At 37.8% G+C, this 7,844-nt stretch overlaps 1 pseudogene; it reads left to right on the top strand.

Moving 5' to 3' along the window:
- Window positions 1–1,070: 1,070 nt before the first annotated feature.
- Window positions 1,071–1,550, top strand: LOC107530644 (peptidyl-prolyl cis-trans isomerase A pseudogene; annotated as a pseudogene).
- The last annotated feature ends 6,294 nt before the right edge of the window (window positions 1,551–7,844 follow it).

Raw genomic sequence — 7,844 nt, 5'->3', positions numbered from 1 at the left:
CACCAGGAACCACATGGTGAGAACTCTGGCTCTAGATAACTAGCCTGCCCTTCAAGCTCAGCTAAAGTTTCACTTCTTCCAGAAAGCCCACCCTGACTAGCCTCCTTCCATATTGTTTTAGGTTCCTTCTCTGGGTTCCACACCCCCTGTTATCTCCTCTGTCCTAGCACAGAAAAAGTTATGAAGACATTATCTATCAATGTGTCTATATCTCCTCTCAATTTTAAGTTCCCCAAGGAACTTAAAGACACATCTCCACTGTGTCTTATTCATCCCCATGTCCCTAGTACCTCACAAATGCTTATTACCTAATGGAGGCTCACTAATGAGGGGGAATGTTATCACCATGACCCCATCCTCTCTTACCTGAAGAACTGCCTCGATCTCCTCCCCGGTCGCAAGGCCTCTAGTCTGAACACCCGCACTAAATCTGCCATACTCTTGCTTAAAATTCTTCCATGACTGCACATGACCATCAGAGAAAAGGCCAAATTCCTTATCCTAGCATTCAAACCTCCAGATTTGGACCCCAACATAACTGTTCAGCCTCATCTTCTAGATTCACTGTGTTGTCAATATCTCAAACTTCTTTATCCCCTGTGCCAGTTCCTCCGCAAAGAATGCCCTTCACCTTTTCTTCCTGGAAAACTCCTATTCATGCTACAAGGCCCAGATCAAATATCAACATTTCTATAAAACTCCCCTTGATTACTCCTAGCCTAAATAAATTATTCTCATAGCATGCACTTCCCTTTGGTAAAGTATTTAGACAAGTGAACAACCCTCTATTATCCAGGAAACTCTCCCTACTTAGACTCTGTTCCTAAAAGGCTGGTCCACATCTGTTTCTCTGGCCCCTACCAGAGAGCCTAGTATATAGGAAGTGCTCAACAACTGTTTTATCAATCTGGCTTCCACCCTGAGAAATATAAAAGCAAACTTGGGTTTTTATGGGCTCCAATCTTCACCTCAAAGCAACCATTTCACTTGTATTTTAAAAGTAGGGCAGGTCTAGCTTTGCAAACACCACTGCCCCAGAGCCACCCGTGACCAGCCATGGTGACCCCACCATGTTCTTCCACATCACCGTGGATGGCAAGCCCTTGGGCTGTATCTCCTTCAAGCTGTTTGCAGACAAAATTCCAAAGACAGCAGGAAACTTTCATGCTCTGAGCACTGGGGAGAAAGGGTTTGGTTATAAAGATTCCTGCTTTCACAGAATTATTTTGGGATTTACGTGCCAGGGTGGTGACTTCACACACCATAATGGCATAAGCAGCAAGTCCATCTATGGGGAGAAATTTGAAGATGAGAATTTCCTCCTGAAGCATAGGAGTCCTGGCAGCTTGTCCATGGCAAATGCTGGACCCAACACAAACGGTTTCCAGTTTTTCACCTGCACTGCCAAGACTGAGAGGTTGGATAGCAAACATGTGGTCTTCGGCCGGGTGAAAGAAGGCATGGATGCTGTGATGGCCATGGAGCACTTTGGGTCCAGAAATGGCAAGACCAGCAAGAAGACCACCACTGCTGACTGTGGGCAATTCTAATAAACTTGACTTGTGTTTTATCTTAACTACCAGACCATTCCTTCTGTAGCTGAGGAGAGCACCCCTTCACCCCTATCTGCTTGGAATGTTCTATAATCTTCCCGTTCTCACCACAGTTCATTGAGTTCCATATTTTCCATTCCCCTTCCAAGTCTAGCTGGATTGCAGAGTTCAGTTTATGATTATGAAATAAAAGCTAAACAACAACAACAAATAAAAGCAGGACAGGTCTCCTTAAAACCTGGGGGAAAAAAATCTGGCCCCTGCTTATCCAATGCACAAGCCCACTGAGATCCAGCTCTCCTTGTCAGTGGGACCAAAATGTGTTTACACAATCAAATAATCAGGAGAGGAAAGTTTTGTGAAATCTGCTTAACAAACGGGAATAGCCACAGTATCCTCCCACAGACTGGGGTGAAGAGCAGGAATTCAAGACGCCTTTGCACAAATGCAAAACATTCTGTAATGAGAGGTTGAGAATACAGAGGGAGGCAGACATGGCAACACAGATGTGCAGGAGGAAGCAGAAGGGAACACAGAGGAAGAAACAAAAGACCATAGAAAAGTCAGGAAAGCTAAATAGGAAAAATTTTTAAAAGAGCAAATACAGTGAGAGATACGGGGAGACAAAAATAGAGAAAGGTATAGAGATTGAAAAAAGGAGGCAGAGGGGAAGGAGCAAAAGAGAGAGAAGAGAGACAACAACCAAGAAAAATGGAAAAGATATGCACACACATAGGTAGAGGAGAGACACAACAGAAGCAGGGAAAGGCAGGAAAACAGACGAAAGAAAGACAGACAGACAAAGGCCGACCGTGTCCCTGAGTTGCTATACTGGGACAACTGGTCCACAGTAGGTCCTGGTCAGTGCTTTTGAATGATGTGGAATGAAGACGGAGGGAAGAGAAACACAGATGGACAGAGGGGAGAGGACAGAGCTCACGCTTGATGCCTGCTGTTTTCCCACCGCGTACTCTGTAAGCAATGGGAAACTTCCAAGCCAGCCAAGAGCGCATGCGAGCCTGAGATCTCCAGTTTTGGCAACGGCCTCTGAAACCTTAAGGGCCCATCAGGGACACAATGTCTCCTAGCCCACGAAGGGCCAGGCCAGCTCTGGAAAGAGGCTGAACAGATTATAAAATTCTTCTCTGAGATCAACACAATAATAAGCTGTTTATTCCCCCCTTGATTAACTGTGAGTCAGGGCAAAGCATGCTGTGCAGGGAGCCTGTGTGTCTGACTCTGGGTCTGGGCCTTGTTGCCAACTGAAGGATCGGCTTAGACAGGTCACTGCCCTTCTCTGGGCTTCAGTGTTCCCAGTTGTAAAGGTGGGATGGGATGGGATGGTAAGATCACTTTTCCCATCTCTTTTTAGTAAAAAAAAAAAAAAAAAAATTCCCTAATGAAAATGAAGGTCCAATGTATCAAAATGATTAAAAATTAAAAATGGAATTTCTCCAGTTCAAGTTAGACGAGAGTTCAATGGAGCAAAGTTCCACTGAGCACCAACATACCAAGGAACTCAGAAATCATTTAATTGGGAGATTTTGAATGGGGCCCTACTACTCTGTGTTTTCACATGATTCTGTTCTGTAGAGTCCACATGTCTACAGCTCAAGAGGTCTCAATGGCTGGCTTGCCTGCAACCACCCTTAGTTTTGGGTGAGTGAGGCCCCAGCCATGGGCCTATGAGCTTTAGGGGGTCCACACACACACTCACACCTCATTAAAGAACACATGCACAGCCCCGTCATTGAAGGCCGGGGCTCAGCACTGGCACAGTGCCACCTATAACACAGTTTCTCCAGACTAAAGCAGTTCGGGCTCCAGGAAAAGGCTTCCTATTTTTCCCCTCTGTCCTTGAATCAAAGAGCAACCGGGTCCAAGTGCTGTGAAAGTTTGCACTGCCAATATCAGAGGTGACCCTGCCTCTGAAAGTAAGAGAATTAAGGGACAGAAGTGCCCAGATAAAAGAAAAAGCACACTAACTAGTCAAATCCCTCCACTCAGGGATCAGGAGTGCAACCAACTCCTGCACAGCAAAGTACTGATTTCCAGTAATGCTGAGGGACTATTTTCTTACTCCCTTTTTAACATTCTGATTCATAATTCCATGGGTATTTGCAAATGAACTCAATATTCACATTAGCTAAGTAACAATATTAAACAATTCAGTTACTTAAAATGTGTATATGTAGGTCTAGATGAAACATGAGTGAATGATGGCTGTTGAGTTTTAGAATTTTAATAGTGTTATTTTCATTAAAATATTTAAATATTCTTAATTAAAATTTTAAAAAGTAAGTAAAATTTTACCTTTAAACATTTTATAATTTTAATAGTTATTGAATATAATTTGTATTTTGCCTTTTGATTTAAATACCTTATAAAAATAACTTTTTTGAAAAAGCATATGAAGAACATTAATTTTTACCTTTATACTTACTGATGAAAATATTCAAATTATTTGCTTGAATATGATTACATTTTATTTTCAATCCTTTAGAATAGATCATTGAGAATGAGCACAAGTTATGATCATGATAGAAATAGAAAGTTGGAAACAGTGAAAACTCTGTAATTCCTAAAACTGAAATTAAGGCTTTAAAATGGCAAGATTTGTATAGTCTCCAAAAAGGCAAGTGATATTGGTTATTGGCATGATGTTTTAAAGAATAATGTTATTTGTCTAATAGTTAGCAAAACATAATGAATGATAGTTTACATGGGACTATAAAAGCACGATAGTTATAGACCACAATGGAACATTTTTAGGTTTAGTTAAAATGATTTTGACATTTGATGCTATAATTGCAGAACTTGAAAATTTTATTTTTAAAATAATGAGACAAATGACTACTCTGCAGGATGAGGAATTCAAAATAAAAATTAAGATTTAATGAGGAACAAAAAGGGAAGAAAAGTTATTTTAAAATTTTTTTTTAAATATCAATATGCTCTGTGGGGCGTGGCTCGGCGGTTGAGCATCGACCTAGGATCCAGGCAATCGGGGTTTGATTCCCGGTCAGGGCACATGCCCGGGTTGTGGGCTCGATCAATGACTCTCTCACCATTGATGTTTCTATTCTCTCTCTCTCTCCTTTCCTCTCTCTGAAATCAATAAAGATATATTTTTTAAAAATTAAAATTAAAATAAATAAGTAAAATATCAATATTATAACATTAATTAATGTTACTCAGTTCAACTACTTCGTGGCAGGTATAAAAGTCATGTAAAACAATCAGAAAACAAACTGAAATTAATGAGTATTAGATTCATGCCACAGCTCTTCTAAAATGTGCAGATTTGACTTTGTTAACAACCTGAAATATTCAACTTCAGTTTCAGACATTGATTTCAAAGATTGTTTAAAGTCAGCCTTTGATAGAGATGATAGCATGGTGGGTCCAGGACCCCAAAGTATTCTTGAGCTTTGCATGCTACACAATCTAGTTTGTTACTAGAAGATTCAGCCTCAAGTGTACCGATGCCAACGTCATTCTTTGAAACAATTCAAAGGTTATATTCAGTATTTTCAAAACCTGATCAAAATGATAAGATCTGATGAAATGCATGTCATATTTGACCCGCCAACTCTCTCTAACACAAGATAGGAAAGCCAACTAAATGTATCCAAGTAATTTAATTTATTGTAACTTTTAAATCAATTTTATCTGGATATAACTTACCCTAAAATGCACCTATTTTAAGTATACAAATGAGTTTTGACAAATGCACCTACCAGCTTAACCACCACCGCAGTTAAGATAGCAAATGTTTCCATCGCCCAAGAAAGCTCTCATACGCCTTTGTCATCAGTCCTACCTCCCATCCCTACCCTGGCCCCAAACAACCATGAATCTGCTTCGTCACTACAGACTAGTGATGCCTGCTCTAGAATTACATATAAATGGAATCATATAGTCTGTACTTTTTGATATCTGCCTTCTTTCACTCAGCATTTCTTCTTTCACTCAGTTTTTGAGATTTATCCATTTTGCCACATGTCTCAGTAATTTGGTGGGTTTTGGTTTTTTTTTCATTGATGATTAATATTCACTGTATGGATATACCACCATTTGCTTATCCATTCACCTGCTGATAAACACTTGGGTTGTCTCCAGTCTGGAACTATTATAAATATAAATGCTGTGAACATTTCTTTGCATGTATATATGTGTCCATTCACCCTGCATAAATGCCTAAGAGTAGAATAGCTAGGTTGTATGGTTAGTGTGTGATTAACTTAATAAGAAATTGCCAAAATGTTTATACCTCTTTACATACCCACCAGTGGTCTATGAGACTTCCAGTTAGTTGCTCCACACCTCCCCAACTTTTAGTATGGTCAACCTTTTTTAATTTTAGCCATTCTTATAGATATGTAGTGCATTCACATTGTAATTTTAATTTCTAATTTTCTACTGACTAATGATGTTGACATATTTTCATGTGGTTATTGGACATTCATTTATCTTCATTCATGTAGTATCTATGTAAATCTTTTGCCTGGTTTTGTTGAATTGTCTTCTTATTATTGACTGTAGAAGCTCTCTATATATTCTTGATACTAGTCTTTATAAGATAAAACTATTATAAATGCTTTCTTGTGTAACAACTCACCTGCTGAATCAACTAGCCCTGAAAATGGGTGTCTCTGGAACATCGGACCCATACCCAACCATTGCAGTGGATTACATTAGATACATTAGTAATATAAGGAAAAAAAATGCTTTCTTCCAGCCTATGTCTTAAGTTTTTATTTTATTAATATTTTACTTTGAAGAGCAGAATTTTTTACTTTTAATTAAGTGAAATGTATCAATTATTTTCATTTATGACTTATGGTTTTATGTCCTATCTAAGAAATGTTGTCCTATTTCAAGATCACAAATTTTTTCTGTAGTTTTAGCTTTTACATTTAGATCTATAATCAGTTTCCAGTTAATTTTTGTATGTGATGTGAGGTGAGAGTCAGGGTTCATATTTTCCAAATGAATATATAGTTCCAGCTTCATTTGTTATAAACCCTATCATTTCTTCATTGGATTATCATGGCACCTTGCCCAAAAAGCAGTTGACCCTATATTTGTGGGTCTCTTTCTGGACTTTACTCTGTTTCATTCATCTATATGTCTATCTTTATACCCATACCACTCTGTCTTGATTACTGTGGTTTTATAGTAAATTTTTATATCAGGTAATGGAACTCCTCCAATTGTGTTATTTTTCAAAAGTGTTTGGTTATTTTAGGTCTTTTGCATTTCCATACAAATTTTAAAATCATCTTATTAATTTCTACAAAAAACTTCTGGAACTTTTATTGTAATTTCATTGCATCTATAGATCAACTGAGGAGAGAATTGACATCTTAAAAATATTGAGTTTACGATTTGGGGGCATAGTATGTAACGCTACTACCTTAGGTCTTAATTTCTCTCACCAGTGGTATGCAATTTTCACAGATCTTAATAAACTTACCCTACTTCACGTTTTTTGACATTACTTTAAATTACACTGTTTTTAAATTTTATTCTCAGTTATTCCTTGCTCTATTTAGAAGTACAATTGATTTTGGTATATTAAACTTGTATCCAATAACCATGCTAAATTCACTTAGTCCTAGTAGCTCTTTTGTGGTTTCCTTGGGGTTTTCTGCATAGATAATCATGTCATCTGCAAATAAAGACAGTTTTACTTCTTCCTTTCCAAACTAAGTGCCTTTACTTCAATTACTTTATCGACTGTCCAGGATCACTAGTATAATATTAAGTAGAACTAGCGAAAATGGACATCCTTGACTATAGGGGAAACATTTTCATTCTCAACCACAAGTGTAAAATCAGTTGAAGGTTTTATTGTAAGTGACCTCGATCAGTTAAAAAAGTTCCTTTCTACTCCTAGTTTGCTGAGGAATTTTATCATGAATAGGTATTAAGCATTGTCAGATGCTTTTTTTGTGTCTACTGAAATGATCATATTGTTTCCTCCTTTACTCTATTAATATCTTGTATTACATTAACTTAATTTCATATGTTAAACCAAACTTGTATTCCTGGGATAAACACAAGATATTGCTGGACGTGATTTGCTAATTTTTTGCTAATAGTTTGCATCTATATTCAAGAGTGATGCTAAACTTGGATTTTCTTGCTTTGTAATATCTATGCCTGATTTTAGTATCAGGGTAATGTTAGACTCACAACATGGGTTGGAGAGTATTCCATCTTCTTCTTTAAAAAGTGTGTGTAAACTTGGTATTATTTCTGTCTTAAATATTTGGTAGAATAAAC

This window comes from Miniopterus natalensis, chromosome 9, assembly GCF_054644295.1.
Source record: "Miniopterus natalensis isolate mMinNat1 chromosome 9, mMinNat1.hap1, whole genome shotgun sequence".
Lineage (NCBI taxonomy): Eukaryota > Metazoa > Chordata > Mammalia > Chiroptera > Miniopteridae > Miniopterus > Miniopterus natalensis.
This window is presented reverse-complemented; position numbering and strand designations above follow the sequence as displayed.